The sequence below is a fragment of the Lactuca serriola genome, chromosome 5 (assembly GCF_051521515.1).
Source record: "Lactuca serriola cultivar US96UC23 chromosome 5, Lser_US96UC23_V15, whole genome shotgun sequence".
Classification (NCBI taxonomy): domain Eukaryota; kingdom Viridiplantae; phylum Streptophyta; class Magnoliopsida; order Asterales; family Asteraceae; genus Lactuca; species Lactuca serriola.
In genome coordinates this window covers 81,395,317-81,412,948 of record NC_136412.1, presented here as the reverse complement: position 1 = coordinate 81,412,948, position 17,632 = coordinate 81,395,317, and positions in this window count along the sequence as shown.

Below are 17,632 nucleotides of genomic sequence, written 5' to 3'. Positions count from 1 at the left end.
GAACAATTTGGGTTGTCACATCATCCCACCGTTAGAGGGAATTTCGTCCCGAAATTCAGGTCTAGGCAAGGAAGTGGGTATGAATGGCCAAGTAGAGGTAAGAGAGTACTTCCTATACGGTTGTCCTCGCATTCCTAAGTGAACTCTAGTCTGTGTTTGTCATTCCGACAGACCTTCACGTACGGGATGCGGATTCCGTCTAGTGTAGCTAGTGGGTTCCAACTGGTGTATCTACAAGGTTAGGGTTCTCAATGGATTCTATCAATATGAGTGAGATACGAAGAGTGACTTCGGGCAATTGCATATCACATCTAAGACGTGGATTGATCGAGTGTGAGTCTTGCGTGGTATCCGAAGGTAGTAGCGGCCTGAATAGGGTTGGACCAAATCTCCATAAGGATTCTCAGATGGTCCTAAGCTCTCGGAATGGTAGAGCTTTTCAGCACTTGGAACGTAGTGTACTTCTATGGCAAGATCATTACTGGCGTGATCCCCATTCCGAAGTTCCTAACGTTCTCACTGGTACTGGATGTGTAGTCTTGCAGGTTGGTTCTTAGGGAGTTCGGGTGGTCTTTTGGTTTCGTGTTTCCTGTCAACCGGTTGGTAGAGACTTTCTAGATCATCGAGTGGGTTGTGTAGCTACGGTTATCTGTCTGCTGTAGAGTGTTTATCTGAAGCTTGTGCAAAATGGACCTGCACTAACGAATCTTGAGACACGGAAACCCTGAGGGTCGGGGAGATAGGGTTTCACCAGACGAGTGTTGGACTATCTCGGGAGGTGGTTCTACTATCTCTGCATGAGATAGTATTCGTGGAACACCTAATAGTCCAAGGATTCTCCAAGACTTTGGTTTATCCTAGTGCGGAAAGCACACGTTCCTGCATAACCTTTCGACTAACACCATGGCTGGTGTCAAGTCTATAATCTCTTCGGGATATCGGTCATGAGGCTTAAGGCGACTACTTTCGCACTTGATTAAGTATTCTTGGCTGCGGAGGTTATCCTGTGGTTCTCGGTATCATAGTGTTCACTTCGGAGATTGTATTTCATCGTCTATAGGGCGACGACGATTTCCTCCATGCGAGAGGGTGGAGGGTGATAGACACTACCTGTCTATAACAGGGTGGGCAAGGTGCCTGAGTAGTAAGAGCATCTACTGCAACCACTCTTTCGAAGGTTCTGAGTTTCCTCGGTCTAGGTCAACTCTAGTGAGTATAGGGTCTCATCACTCGGAACTTTACTAGCTTAATCCGCGGTGATTCTCTTGACTCCGGCTCCTATGTTATGGAATAGGGTGAAGGGTTTTGCTAACAGGTTCGTGGTAGAGTTCATACTTAGCCTAACCACCAATACTTGGTGTTTGCAGGCAGTATACAATTGAGGTCGGAAGGATGTTCAGTTGTGCGACTCCACCCCAAACCCACAACCCAACGAGGAACAGGGAATAGGGAGGAAACACACACCTTAAATCTTTTTGATCTCATTTCTATACCACCTTTATGCATATACCTAGTTATAGTGGTCAGTCTCATGAGTTCGTTTCTCTAGGCTCACGAATCGGATGTGCGAGGTGCGAAGGGTCTCCCAGGGGAATCTACGGAGTATGCTTCGGATGGTTACTGTCTTCTGGAGTATCTGCAGTGTCGTTCACTTCGGTGCTCATCTGACTACGAGGGGTCGGTCAACCGCACGGGGTACCCTCTCTTGGGTACTTCGGAAGGTTTGAGATAAGAGGGACGATTGACGGGTCGCATTAGGTTTGATTTATTTGTGTTAGGTTTAGGTTCGGGAGAACCTATATTCGCCGACATGGCTATGGAGAAAGTTCTTTTTACACAGCACTAAGAATGTACACATGGTTGCACGAAGTCAAACCATGATCAATAGAGTCGTCGAAGTTGGCACACTCCGACATAATATATAACAAAGATCGATAGAGTCATGTGCTGAACAGGCACACAAGTACTAGGCGTCTTGGGTTTCGTCCTATGTATCACTACCACGGATACTTGGACTGATAGAGTCGACGCAGAACTATAGAGAGTTCTAAGTGTTTCTGAATAGAGTACCTTTTCATGAGTGGATTCTCACAAGGCATTTCTATAATCGCCTCACATATACTAGTCATGTATATTTAAGGTGGGGAGGACTGTTGACTGAGCGACCCCGCCCTAAATCCACAACCAAACGAGGAACAGGAAATGAGGCGACATTCGCTCACTCTAGGTCTGTCCATCTTAAATATACATGGCCGTAACGTATATGCTTAGCCATTATAGTTTTACCTAATGAATTTTTAAATTTTATAACAGTGCTGCGACTTTTGCCTTACTGGGAAGAATTTACATTTTGAATTAAACCTTTATTGTTTTTAGTTTAGTTATCCGAGATCGAGAGATGTAGCAAAAATCTATCGAGTTCTTTGACGCTCTTCCCTAAGCAATAGAGTCAGACTCCTCCTGCGTCCTTGTTGTTTCCTTCAATTGGGCAATCCCTTTTGAAGTGTCCAAACTCGCCACATAGGCGACAAACCTGCTTGGTCGCTGCATTGGGGATTGATGCAATACGTTCCACTGGAGTTTTGCATACACAAGCAGTATGCCCCTTCATGTTGCACCTAACACATAAGAGTTCCCGGAAGGCACCATGATGATGGTAGCTGCACTTGTTGCAGTGGGGAAGGTCTCCTAGGTATGGTCTTCTTGAGGTCGGGAGGGAAGGATTGACAGGGGTATAGACCATCTCAGCTCGTTGCCCTTCGGAAGGTCCTCGAGCCGAGGTACTTCCCTCTTCAATCTTGAGTTTTCTCTTTAGTGGGTTCGGTTGAGGTTCTTGGGTGACTGGGTATGAAAGTGTTGGTTGCAGCTATCCATTGCTAGGATTGGAAATCCCGACAGGGCCCTTGCTAACATTGGTGGTGTTAGCATTCAGGTGAGCCATGACAGCTGCTACGGCTGCTGAGACTGCATCTTGGAACGTAGCTTCATCGAATAAGAGAGCAGGTTTCTTGCTTGTGGATTGGTTACGCTTCTTCGGTGGCATGGTTTTCCTACACGGAAAGGAATACAAGGTAATGAGAGACGATGGTTAACCCTGGACATTTCTGTCCTGAACGTATTAGGCATAAAATTTTCCCGTGCCTTGGGTACTGATCGTCTGAGTGTCGACCTACATCCCTATGATGTAGTCCTGGTATTCAAGGTAGGAGTATGAGTATCGAAAAAAGGCCATAAGATGCGAGTCGTTCCTACTAAGTTACCTTTATATTGGGAAGGTTTCACTCTCCGGCTTGGAGAGATTTGAGAACGGTTCGGAACGAACTGTGGAAAGAGAGGCTCACAAGGGCAGATGGCTAAAATTCTCTCAACAAAGGTGCGGGGATCCGCCCTAATCGTGTATCTGGCAACGGGAAACGACGATTTTACCTAACACATAGCGTGAGTAGTGTAACCACTAACTCACTAAATTGTATTATTTTATGGGTGTATTAGCATGCCGAACACGAGGAAAAGACAATTCCCGGGTTCCATGTACTGGCTCCCTCGGTCTGCCTCGTATCTTTGACTGGAATCGGCGTTGGTTTCCTTTGGGTAGTTTCCTAGGGTTCCCTTCTCGTATGGACATATTGAATTTCTACTTTACCTCACTTCCGAATCCGACAATGGGTGTCATCACCTCATAAAGGGCAACTGGGAATCTCGGAAGTTTAGGCAAATTTCTCACCAATGTCCCTAAAAGAATATGGGCACTTGGTCAAGAAACTATAAAATTTGGTTTTATAGAAGTTTTCAAAAAACATGTATCTAAAAGCTCGGATAAGGCAAAAGGTACTTCTAGTAGATTTCGTATTATGTGTTTTTTATTTAAAATAAAATTTAAGAGCTTGTACATTTGAACCTAGTTTATTTTTTATTCGAGTTTTCTTTTGTAAATCTAAAACCTATAAAAATCCAAGAAATGTCATGCCCGAGTATGTTCATAACATTTTCAAATAGATGCGTATTAGATCGACATATTTTAAATAATCTACATAGATTGTTATCCTCTAATATAATAAAAAGAAAAAAAGAAGACAAAATATGTAACGTCCCATTTTTGGTATTTAATTCAAATAAAGTATTTTCATTTCTGAAGGGGCACTCGACGAGTCGGTGGCCCAACTCGTCGAGTAGAGACGGGACGATCACGCGTTTTGAGCTGGCTACTCGACGAGTCCATATGTTGGACTTGGTGAGTCCTCCTGTCTGGATGAAGCCCTAATTTTAAGGGTTTACACCCTATTTAGACACACTTATACACCCCCAACCTCGCCTCTATCACTCTCAGAACATTTCCCACGTAAACCCTAGCCCCATTGTTGAGTTTGAGTGTGCTTGTGATAGCTTGGAAGCTTTGAGAAGGAAAGAAGGTCCATAGAACAGAAGGAAAATCCAAGAGTTAGCTTGCATATGTTTTTCATTCAGGTAATGAAGTTATGACCTTGTGTAGTCCTCCATTACAACCTCCTTTATGCTTGTTATGCCTTTTTTGGAGCCTTTTATGATTCAAAACTTGAGATATGGACTCTCCTTGGATGGAAACTTCAGATCTGGACTCTCATTGCATTCTGGAGGTGTAAAGTTTCAGTTATGGTCGTGATTGAGGTCCCTCTTGAGCTTGGAACCCCATTAAGAGCTTTGGGTTGGCATTTGAAGCCTTTAAAGCAATGCATGCACGTAAAGTTTGCAACTTTACGTGATGAGCATGCCCTAGAAGCTTGGATCTGTGATTTGGAGCCGCTGCATGCCTGAAATCAGGTATGTATGGAAAAGGGACTGACTGGACTCGACGAGTCATATGAAGATAGTCGTGGACTCGATGAGTTGGATGAGCAACTCGGCGAGTCCGATGAAGATTGCCTTAGACTTGACGAGTTGTTCATACAACTCGGCGAGTCAGATGAGTTTTCTCGAGAAAAGTAGTGTTTAAGTGAAATAGATTCATTCCTTCTTAGTTACACGTTAAGTTAGCAACTTTACGTGTTCAGATGGTTCCAGGGGCTCAAATCTATAAGTTAGATGCTCTAGAATGGTTTAGAATTCAATTGTATGGAATCTGCACGACAGGACTTGGCGAGTCGAGTCGCGAGTCCCCGTTTTTCTTCGTCTTGTGAGTTCAGGGTGAGTCAGTGAGTAGGAAAGGGACTCGGTGAGTTAAAGTCAGCATTAGTAAAGAAGGGACTCGGCGAGTCTACGCCTTTACTCGGTGAGTCTCGTCAACTGGAAGTTGACTTTGACCAAGGAGTTGACTTTGACCAGGGGTAAAATAGTCATCTTACCCTGAGGCTATTTGCAAGTAACTAATCTAGTGTTTTGGGGATTTGTAGTCGGACAGTTCCGGAGCAGCAGTCCACCACTTTTAGAGTTAGCATCTTAGCAGCCAGCATTATGAGGTCAATTTTCCTTCCAGTAGGAACGCGTCTACAGCCACAATGCTGACCCGTCTAGTTAGTAGTAATTTCCAGACTTCGGTCCGATGCAGTAGTTCAGTGTGCTTGATGTCTTTGTGATTCAAGCATGTTTTTGTGTTATGTGTTCCGGACTTCAGTCCGATGCAGTATGCAGTATATGTGTTTATGCTAGTAGTTATGATTATGTTATGCCATGTTCAGCCAGTTAGTCTGGACTTCGGTCCGATGCAGGGGGCAAGGCCCCAGTTAGTCCGGATTTCGGTCCGATGCAGTTAGCCAGACTTCGTTCCGATGCAAGGGGCAAGGCCCCCGTTAGTCCGGGCTTTGGCCTGATCCAGTTTCCAGACTTCGGTCCGATGCAGCGGGCAAGGCCCCGGTTAGTCCGGACTTTGGTCCGATGTAGTGGGCAAGGCCCAGTGTGGGCTTTATATGTTATTGTATGGTATGTGGTAGTTTGGGGGAGCTCACTAACCTTTGTGCTTACAGTTTTAGTTTTGGTTTGAGGTACTTCTGCAAGCAAAGGGAAGAGCTCGAGATGATGGCATTGCACACACCACAGTTTCAGCTTTTGTCCTGGGAGTTTATTTCAGATACTATGTTATGTTGATACTCTTCTTTTGTCATGACACATCTATTATAACTTTTTGGGATTTATGACGTATGATTTCATGATATATTATGATGGTTGATATCTTTAGTATTATTTTAACAAAAAAATTTGGGTCGTATTTTGGGTTGTTACAAGTTGGTATCAGAGCCTTGGTTTGAGAGATTCGGGCGCACTTACAGGTGTGACTAAACTCAAACTAAGGAAATAGTAAAAAGATTTTCGAAAGAAATATGTTTTCAAAAGAATTTTTGAGAAAGAGACTTGAAAAGAAAAGAGTTTTGAAAACGAGAAAAGGGTGTGGTGCATGCGATCAACCGAGCTCAAGTAAGTACTCCCAAATTACCCGTACAAGTTATATTATGATTATCTGTTTTAGTTTCAGTAGAACAACATGCTAGAATAGGACTAATGATCTAGGAAGATGCCTTATGTGTCTGCTTTATGTGCTTCAGCTTTATGAGAATTGCATGCTACTATTGAGTAGACAGCAGTAGGATAGCTTGTTTAGGTTATGCCTGACAGTACGTGCTTAGCATTGTATGCTAGTATAGTTTCTTGTTATGAGAATAGAGTTGCTTGATTAGTTTCCTGTGTCCGAATGTTGCTTGCTTTTTGCTTTGTGAGACTCCGAGCAATGGGAGTTAGCCATTAGGTGAATACAACACATCATATGAGATCAGGGTTGAATAATCTCAGAGTGCTGGCTTTGGCCGTACTGCGTAGCTCTTGTTTGAGCCCAACCGTTATAGTAATGAGTCTTTTACTCGAAGGATTATCTGAGCCTCATCACATGTGATGGGATTCAGGTGATGACTAATTGGCATTACAAGGAGGCCTTCAGCAGTTGTGGAATGGTCTTTGTTGAGTTAGAGATTTCCCCTAGGGAAATCCTAGGATGAGAGTAGCAGAGGTCAGTAGCAGTAGTAGTGACTTGGTGGAGTCAAGGCGGCTCTTGAGGAAAGTACGGAATGATGTGGAAGGTAGTAGGGGCCCATACTACTGGAAGCAGAAGATTTGTACTTGAATCAAGGAAGGCCGAGGCGAGACCAGGAAACCTATAGTAGTAGCGATCCCTCGAGATATATCAGTGTTTCTGACGTTTATCCTGATATGCTTCAGAATGGCGGTTTTATGCCCTAAGCCAGCAGTCGACAGTTCAGGTGTCAGGGAGGGATTAGGATCAGGCTCGGGGGTCGAGCAGTTGGATGAGCAGACTAGGGAGTTTTTCACTTCAGAAGTTACCTGTATCATACTTGAGCAGACTCCTGTGATCTTCAGTTCGATCAAGGAGGGTATCTTGGAGTTGATGGATGAGAAGTTGAGCACATTTCATGCTAAGATGGCGGCCATGATGGGGTCGCGCACACTCATCTTCAGGGAGTTCCGGGCTTGTGGAGCTCCAGACTAACATGGTGCATGGGACCCCATTGCGAGTAATAGGTGGTTGGCAGATGTTGCCAACACGTTCTGCAGTAGCAGATGTCCCGAGGGGGACAAAGTCAGATTATCATCCTGTCTTCTGAAGGACAGGGAACGGGACTGGTGGGAGGAGGTTAGACATGGTATCGGGGATGACACAACACTTGATACTATGACTTGGGCTGATTTTACCACCAGGTTCAGAGCCGAGTTCGTACCGGTTATTGAGGTGCAACAGTTAGCCAGAGAGTTTTAGGACCTTACTCAGACTATAGAGACAGTGGCGGAGATTACCGCCAAGTTCAGGGTGAGGGCTCTTCTTGTTCCTCAGTACGCAGCTAACAAGGAAATGAAGAAGGCCTGTTATCATGAGATGCTACAGAGTGGTATCCGCCAATTTGTGAGCCAATCCAGTTGTAAGACGCTAGATGATATGATTGTGTGGGCGAGAGAGAGAGAGAGAGAGAGAGAGAGAGAGAGAAAGAGAGAGATTGATCTTGAGTTGGAGAAGAAGAGGAAGCCAGAGGTGGCTTCGGGTATAGGGAGTTCGGGCAAGAAGCCCAAGGTTTCGGATCATAGGTCCAGTGGTCAGCAGAGCCACTATCGGTGTGGCAAGTGTGGGAGATTGCACGATGGGGCGTGCAAGGAAGGGAGTTCGGGCTGGTACAAGTGCGGTCGGACTGGGCATATGAGCAGAGATTGTACAGTTTTTACCACCGCCACCGCAACATCATATTTGATTTGCTTCCATTGCAATCAGAGGGGACATAAAAAGTCCTAGTTCCCGAGCATAGCAGCAGCAGGGAAGGTGTCGGCACCTGCCCCTGCTACATTGAGGATTACGGACGGTCGTCAGGGTCGGGCCGAGGCGCCAGTGGCGAAGAGTAGAGCTTTTCAGATAACAACAGAGGAGGCACGAGCGACTCCTGACATGGTGACAGGTATGTATTTTCCTTTTATCTCTGCATTTATTATTGATTGTTTCTAATGTTATATGTTTGCGTATAGGATCGTTCTTAGTGAACGGCATTTCAGCTAAAGTGTTATTGGATTCGGGGGCTACCCGATCGTTTGTCTCTCTTGCACTTAGCAAGAGGTTTAGCAGAGCTCCAGGGGAGCTGGATTGTCCACTCGAGGTGGAGACAGCTGATCATAGGAACGTCAGGGTCGCGAGGGTGCATAAGGCATGCTCGTTGCAGTTATTCGATGAGCAGTTTTCTGTGGACCTGGTCCCTATTCCTTTGCGAGGGAACAAGGTCATAGTAGGCATGGATTGGCTGAGCCCCAATGGGGCGGTGATTCACTACGAGTTGCAGCTAGTGAGGGTTCGCACTCCCAGCGGGGGAGAGTTAGTGATTCAGGGCAAGAGGCCACAACGCGGACCGATTCTTTGTTCAATAGTGAGAGCGAGACGCTACTTCCAGTAGGGTTGCGCAGGTCATGTCGCATATGTGATGGATACCCGAGATAAGGGTACGATGACAGTAGATGAAGTAGCAGCAGTGCGAGAGTACCCAGACGTATTCCCAGAGGAATTGCCTAGGATACCTCCAGAGAGACAGGTTGAGTTCAGGATTGAACTGGTTCCTGGTGCGGCTCCGATAGCCAAGGCACCGTATCAGTTGGCTCCTCCAGAGATGTAGGAGTTATCTACGGAGCTGCAGGAACTACTGGACAAGGGTTTCATCAGACCGAGTAGTTCACCATGGGTAGCCCCGATCTTCTTTGTGAAGAAGAAGGATGGGTCGCACTGTATGTGCATAGACTACCGGGAGTTGAACAAGGTAACGGTGAAGAACCGTTACCCACTCCCGAGGATAAATGACTTTTTCGATTAGCTTCTGGGAGCATCTTCATTTTCCAAGATTGATCTGCACTTCGGTTATCATCATATGCGAGTCAGGGGTGAGGATGTTCAGAAGACAACTTTTAGGACCCGTTATGGTCATTATGAGTTTGTGGTGATGCCGTTTGGGCTCACCAACGCTCCAGCCGCATTCATGGACCTCATGAACCGCGTGTGCATGTCGGTGTTGGATCGGTCTGTGATTATATTCATCGATGAAATCTTGGTTTATTCCAAGACTCAAGAGTAGCACGAGGAGCACCTAAGGGAGCTGCTAGAAGTCTTGAGGAGGGAGAGGCTTTTCGCGAAGTTCTCCAAATGCGAGTTCTGGTTGCGCAAGGTGTAGTTCCTTGGGCACCTCGTCAACCAGAAGGATATATTGGTCGATCCATCCAAGATAGAGGCCGTGATGCAGTGGGAGGTCCCGATGTCTCCATCAGAGATTCAGAGCTTCCTAGGTTTGGCAGGGTACTACAGGAGATTCATTCAGCATTTCTTCAAGATAGCAGTTCCACTCACCCGACTAACCAAGAAGTCGGTGGTGTTTCGTTGGGGGCCTGAGCAGCAGGCGGCTTTCGAGACTCTCCGACAGCAATTGTGCGAGACACCGATTCTGACCCTGCCAGAGGGAGTGGATGATTTTGTAGTCTACTGTGATGCCTCAATCACATGTATGGGGGCAGTGTTGATGCAGTGGGGGCATGTGATAGCTTACGCCTCCAGACAGTTGAAGCCTCACGAGGCTAAATATCCGACGCATGATTTTATACTTGGGGGCAGTGGTGTTCACCCTCAAGATTTGGAGACACTAACTCTATGGGGTCCGTTGTACCATCTACATGGATCACAAGAGTCTAAGGTACCTCATGGACCAGCCGAATCTTAACATGAGGCAGCGTCGGTGGTTAGATGTGGTGAAGGATTACGACTGTGATATCCTTTATCACCCGAGGAAGGCCAACATAGTGGCCGACGCCCTGAGCCACAAGGTGACAGTGGCCCCGATCAGGAACATATTCTTGAGGATGACAATGATTACTCCATTGTTGGAGCGGATCAGGGAGGCGTAGGTCGAGGGCCTCAAGGAGGAGAGGCAGAAGTGTAAGAGGATCGTGGGCCGAGTAGCTTCCTTTGATTATGACAGTCAGGGATTGTTGATCCTTCATGGGAGGGTTTGGGTACCGTACTGTGGCGGAGTACGACAGGTGTTGATGGACGAGGCTCATAAGTCTCGATTTTCCATCCACTCAGGGGCGATGAAAATGTACAGAGATCTTTGACCCGACTATTGGTGGCCCTGCATGAAGCGGGATGTCGCTTGGTATGTGGAGAGATGCCTGACCTGCAGGAAGGTCAAGGCAGAGCACTAGAGACCCCACGACAAGATGCAACTGTTAGATATCCCCGTATGGAAATGGGAGGACATTACCATGGATTTTGTCACTAAGCTTCCCAGGACCGCACGAGGAGTGGATTCGATTTGGGTCATAGTGGATTGGCTAACCAAGAGCGCGCATTTTATACCGATCCAGGAGAGCATATCGGCTGAGAAGTCAGCCGACATCTATGTGCGTGAGGTAGTTGCACGACACGGAGTGCCTGTTTCGGTAGTGTCAGACCGAGACGTCCATTTTACTTCCAGATTTTGGAAGCGGTTTCATGACGAGATGGGACTCGTCTTCATTTTAGCATTGCCTTCCACCCAGACAGACGGGCAGAGCGAGAGGATGATTCAGACTCTCGAGGACATGCTCTGGGCATGTGTTCTAGACTTCGGTGGTAGTTGGGATACGTATCTTCCACTAGCAGAATTTTCGTATAACAACAGTTACCACGCTATCTTTGACCGTCCTCCTTTCGAGATGCTATACGGAAGGAAGTGCAGGACCCCGATTTGTTAGGGCGAGGTCGGTCAGCGAGTCATCGGGAGCACTGAAGTGGTGCTTAGAGATGCACAAAGACCCGATCCAATCCGATTCGATCCGGTTTGATGATGTCACTCCGAATCCGATTTCACCTTTAATCCGAACCGGTTTCTAATCAGATTTGACCGGTTTTCCGAGCCCTGCATCCGATTCGGTTTAATCCGATCCGACTTTGCCCTTTTTTTTTAAATAAACATTTTTTGGACCTTAAATATAACACAAAATGCAACATTGTTCATTAAAATAGTTAAAACATACATCAAACGACGAATTAGAAAGATTTTTTAAACTACTTAAATGATAATAATAATAATAATAATAATAATAATAATAATAATAATAATAATAATAAAGTGGTGTTATAACATTTAGCCAAATGGAAATAGTTTTTGTGGTCTTCCACTTCGTGTCGCCTTCAATTAACTATTCTTCAACCGCCACACAAGTAACTAGGGGTCTCATCAATACCATATTCTTCATCTCCGTCTTCGTCTTCGACTTCATCATCATCGTCTTCGTCTTTCGGAGGTTTTGATAAGTCTTTTGGGGTCTCATCATTTTCTGCTAGTGGGCCTTCTAGTGATGCCAAGTGTTGTATACGTTCCACAGAATCCAAGTAATCCTTCAAGCAAACGCAAACATCTACCGCAACCGGGGTAAGATTCGTCCTCAACTTTGATAAAACTCTTTCACTAAAAGAAAAAGTGGATTCCGAAGCTACCGTGGAACCTTGGACGGTTAGTAAATCACGGGCCATGACAGAGAGAATAGGAAATTGTGCTCCCTTTTCTCTCCACCAAGCCAAAAGATCCAAAATTTTAAATTGTGGTGCACTCATGAATTTTAAAAAGTTTGAACCCATATAAATTCCAAGTTCGCTACTAGGCGTTAATGTACGTGCTCTTTTGTTTTGCTCCTCCAAAAGGTAGTTATAGAGGTCGATATGAAAATCCTTTCGACCCCCACCACTACCCGATGCACCGCTAGTAGAGTCGGTTAAACTTGCAAAAGTGTTTGACATATTGCCATATTTTGTAGCGTAAATGTTAAACAAATTAGTAAAAGTATTATTAAAAATGTTTATTTGGTTACGGGTGCAGTTTGAGTTATCTTTGTGCAAATTTAAAGACATAGAAATTTTGGTAATCAAAGCCTCTACACCCGTAACATTGATACATGGGTTTAATGCCGTGACGCAAGTAAAAAGTGGTGGCATTTCTTTGAAGTATTTGACTAGTTTTTGTCTCATTCGTCTCGTAACCAAAAAAAATATTTCACTTCTTTGTTCAAAACGTTCCAATTGTGCGGACATCAACCATAATTCATTTAGTAACAACAGACTTGTAGGGTAATACACGCCCGATAGAAAAGTGGTATATTGTTTAAATACTTTTAACATTTCCACAAACTCTTCCATCAAATCCCAATCATAATCCGAAACCAGGTTTTTTCCTTTTGAAATTGTGTCGTAAAATAATTGCAAAGCGATTCTTTAATGTGTCAAACTTTCAAATGTCATGCATGTTGAACTCCATCTAGTGTCACAATCCCAATGAGGACTATATGGAGTTACGTTAATGAAAATGGCAAACTTTCGATATTTTTCTATTGTAGCTTTATTTTTTCCAAAAACTCTAGTTAACACAGTTTTGAATTTTTCAATCATCGAATCTATCATTTTTAAACCATCTTGTACCGCAAGATTAATAATGTGACAAACACATCTAGTATGAAAAAACGAACCATCCAAAATAGGTTTATATTTTGCAATTAATCTTTTTTCCGCGGCGGTATTGTTGCTTGCATTGTCAAACGAAATAGAGGAAGATTTTGTCGCGTAAATTATGTAACGCCTGTGTTTCCGGGCTTGCCATTTGTAGCAATATAATAGTCTAGGTTAACCTTTGTAACCTGTTTTGAAATAATAAGATTGTATTATTTGAGTATTATGTGTTTTGTGCTTAATTGCTTAATTATGTGGTTTGATTAATTAAGAATAAAAATAAGCGTGAAAATTTAAGTGTAAAATAAACTTAATATCTTTGGTTAATGTTGTAGTAGTTGAAACGAGGTTTCCGAATATATATAGAACGCCCAAATCTGACTTCGTATGAAGAAGTTATAAATTTCCGAAGTTTATTAATCATTTTGTGATTAAATTTAAATCAAAATCGGAAGCCTTATCCGAAGGCGAGTCACCGGTGTGATCCGGAGTACGCCCCGCGTACGAGGGTACGCTACCGCGTACTCAGCATAGTGTCGAAACTTCGGATGACGCATGCAGTGACGATTTCGGAAGCAGTACGCCCCGCGTACTCCAAGGCTCCAGCCTCTATAAAAGGGATCCGAAGGCAGCCGAGAGTTTTGTTCATTTCTTCTCTTCTCTCTCCCGTTTTGCATCGTTTTGCGTGCCAGAAATACCCCGAAGCCCCGGTATCATACTCTAGCCCCGAGGTAAGTCCCGAGACCCCGAAGATCCCGAGAAGTGCGGTTCCCGAGTCGAAGCTCTGCCCGCGAGAAGTTCGATTTTCGAGGAGATCTTCCAGATCTGCTGAGGAATACTACTTCTATAAGCCGTATGTTGTCGGATCATCTTCTGATCAAGTGAGTGTATACTACCTTTCATAAACACAATAATAATACAAGTTTGGTTCGAGTGTATTAAGTATATTGTTGTTTATAAGTGTGAGTGTGTAGTTATTTTCTTTCTAATACAATAATACGAAGTATTTTATATAAAATACATGCTAGGTGTATATATTTGGGTGTGTTATGTGTGAATGTGTATTCACTCTCTTCTATCTTATAGATCTGATTATTTCTCTATGAGATATGTGTTATGTATGTGTGTGCCTCATCTGTTATGTGATATATGTGTTGATTAATGCATGCTATACATGTTTTTAAACTATGTATACAAATGTATATTTTTATCTACTAATATGTTGGGTAGAACATGGGTAGACAGTTGGTGTGTAATAAACAGATGAGAGGCCTCGTTGTTGTTTGATTGAGTCATCTAGCGGAGTTTAGATGACGACCACTGGCTATTCTAGACAGTCTTGTGGAAACATTAACAGGTTCGCCACCTGTAGGTGTTAATGAACTTGGGTGTTCATTCGCTGTACTCCATCCCCCTCATGGTTGCCTTATTTGACTTATATTGCTGAGGTACCCCCGAAGCATGTGTTGTCGCCCCGATGAAATATTCTTAGACTAGGTCCCTTATGTTAGTTGTTTTAGGGACATTAAAGTGAGAATAACGGGAATGGGTAATTGGGTTATTGTTGGTTGGTGAAAATTAAATATGATATTTATTGTGGGTTGAAAACCCTATATGCTCACCAGGCTCCCAAGCCTGACCCACTCAGTTTTAAATTGTATTACAGGAAGTGGCGGAAGGGCATGAGATGGATGAACCATCAAGTTGTTTTGTTTACAAGTCTGCATATGTTTATATTTGTTATATGACTTGTAATGTATTCGTTTATGCTTATTGGTCTATATCGGAACATGACACCCTGAGTTTTGATTATAATGAAAATACATTTCTTTTATGAAATGCTTCGGTAAACATTGTTTTATCATGTTTTGTTTTTGGGAACAAATTCCGCAACTCTTTTAAATCAAAAGGATTTACTCTGAAAATATTTAAAAGCATAAATGAAAATCGGTCTTTTCTGGCCGAGATTTTGGGGATGTCACAGTTGGTATCAGAGCATTAGTTTAAGCGAACTAGGAATTTGTAGGATTTCTAGACTTAAACTTAGAATGCTAAGTGAGTTTTGAGATGTGTGTCTGTTGTGATTTAGACACGAGCACTAGTTTATTTTAGGAAAGTTGCCTAAAATGCTTTTATGTGCTAAATGTTATATGTCGCCATATATGATATTATTTGTTCGGATCTATGATCTGTTGCCGACCGGATCTAGAAACCTTATGTGTGTAGGATTCTAAGCGTACGTCTACGATATTAGAACTAGCATGTAAACGTTTCAGAGTGATAAGGATGATTTGAATATCTATCATGATTGAGGATCTAATTTCACCTTATTCGGTGTGTAGATCAAAATGGTGAGAACAAGAAGTGGAGTTGGAAATGCTGACGAAAACAGGAATCAACCACCAGTGATTGAGCCAATACCTGTCGTAGCAGCAGCACCTGAGCCAATAACCATGGCTGGTGTGCAATTGATGATTCAGACGATGTTGGATCGTCAGATGGATGAAACTAGACGGTTGCTTCAACAAAATCATGAAGAACTGTCGATTCGTGTGGAAGAGCCTGAATTAAATGAAGGGCACTCAGAAGGAGGAAACTTCAGTGGGTCTGTTGGTCCAGGCAACCCACCGATAGTTAGGCAAGATAACCATGAAGGAAGGAATGATGGAATGGGATGCAAGTACAAGGACTTTTTGACTTGCAAACCATCGACCTTCAATGGAAAGGAGGATCCGATTGGGGTTATGGATTGGATCTCCGAAATGGAGCTAGCCTTCATGACATGTGGTTGCAGAGGTAAGTTGCAAACTATCTATGCTGTGCGTCAATTCCGAGGTGGAGCCGTTCGTTGGTGGAACACTCTAGGGAAGACCTTAAGCCCTAATGAGCCACTGCAATTGACATGGGCAGAATTCTTGGTGCAGTTCAAGCGCAAGTTTTGTTCGGCTCAAAATTTGTTGGAGTTGGAGAACAAGTTCCTGACATTGATAAAAGGCAACATGTCAGTTGATGAATACACCAATAACTTCACCGATAAGATGGAGTTTGCCTTGCGTATCGTTCCAGACGAGCTAACAAAGGTGGATCGGTATGCAAAGGGACTTCCATGGGAGTACGAGGTGCCAGTACGTCAGGCACTTACCCTAGAGGCAGCTATCTGGGCTGCCAAGTCTGTGGAGAACATGATCAAGGGGAGAACCACCGACAAGGCTGATGTTGGTGAGAAAAGAAAGTTTGAGGGAACATCTGGTTCCGGTAAGAAAGGAAAATTTTCGAAATCTGATTCGAAAAAGTTTGGAGGAAAAGGAGGCGAAGCAAAGTGGTGTGATAAGTCTAAGAAAAAGCACTTTGGGAAATGTAGCGAGGATGTGACCTGCTACAAGTGTGGAAAGGTTGGACATTTTGCCAATGAATGTCCGAACAACAAAAGGATGTGTTTTGGTTGCAATGAAGAGGGGCATATTTTGAAAGACTGTCCGAGGAAGAAGGAGGCAGCAAAGCCCAACATTCCACCAAAGCCAAAGGCGAGAGCATTCCAGATGACACTGGAAGCTGCGAAGGATGAAGCTGATGTCGCTTCAGGTACCTTTCTCGTAAACGAATTACCTGCTCATATATTGTTTGATTCTGGAGCCAACTACTCCTTTATTTCGCATGAGTTTGGTAGAAAGCTAGCTTTGCCTATTGATAGACTAGATAATGCTTTATTAGTCGAAGTAGCTAGTGGCAAGTTTGTACCTGTTAGCCATCGTATGAAAGACGTCTTGATCGACCTTAATGGGAATAAGTTTCACGAGGCGTTATTGCCTATCGAACTTAATGGTTTCGACATCGTCTTGGGAATGGATTGGCTTAGCGCCAATGATGCCGAAATTTTATGCAAGAAAAAGATCGTTAAAGTAAACCCACCTGGAAAAGATTCGTTTATGGTGTATGGGGACAAACGCAGAGTGAATTCTGCAATCATTTCTCTAATGAAAGCCAGAAAGTGTTTGACCAAGGGATGTACATCATATTTAGCATTCATGATTGATGCTAAGAAAGAAAAGAAGGTGATGCAGAGTATTCCAGTGGTGTGTGATTATCCGAAAGTATTTCCCGAGGATCTTCCTGGATTACCACCTGATAGACAAGTAGAGTTCAGAATAGACTTGTTACCAGGAACCACGCCAATAGCAAAAGCACCTTATCGATTAGCACCGACGGAGATGAAGGAGCTAATGATGCAACTTCAGGAGTTATTGGACAAAGGTTTCATTAGACCTAGTTCATCGCCCTGGGGAGCTCCGGTGTTATTTGTGAAGAAGAAAGATGGAAGTATGAGAATGTGCATCGATTACAGAGAGCTGAACAAGGCAACAATAAAGAATAGATATCCGTTGCCAAGGATTGATGACCTATTTGATCAATTGCAAGGTTCGAGCTATTTCTCGAAGATCGATCTTAGGTCAGGATATCATCAGCTGAAAGTAAGAGAGCAAGATATCGAGAAGACTGCATTCAGAACTAGATATGGACACTACGAGTTCTTGGTTATGTCGTTTGGACTAACCAATGCTCCAGCAGCGTTCATGGATTTGATGAATAGGGTTTGTAACCCGTTCCTTGATAAATTTGTGATAGTGTTCATAGACGACATTCTGATTTACTCGAAAAGCC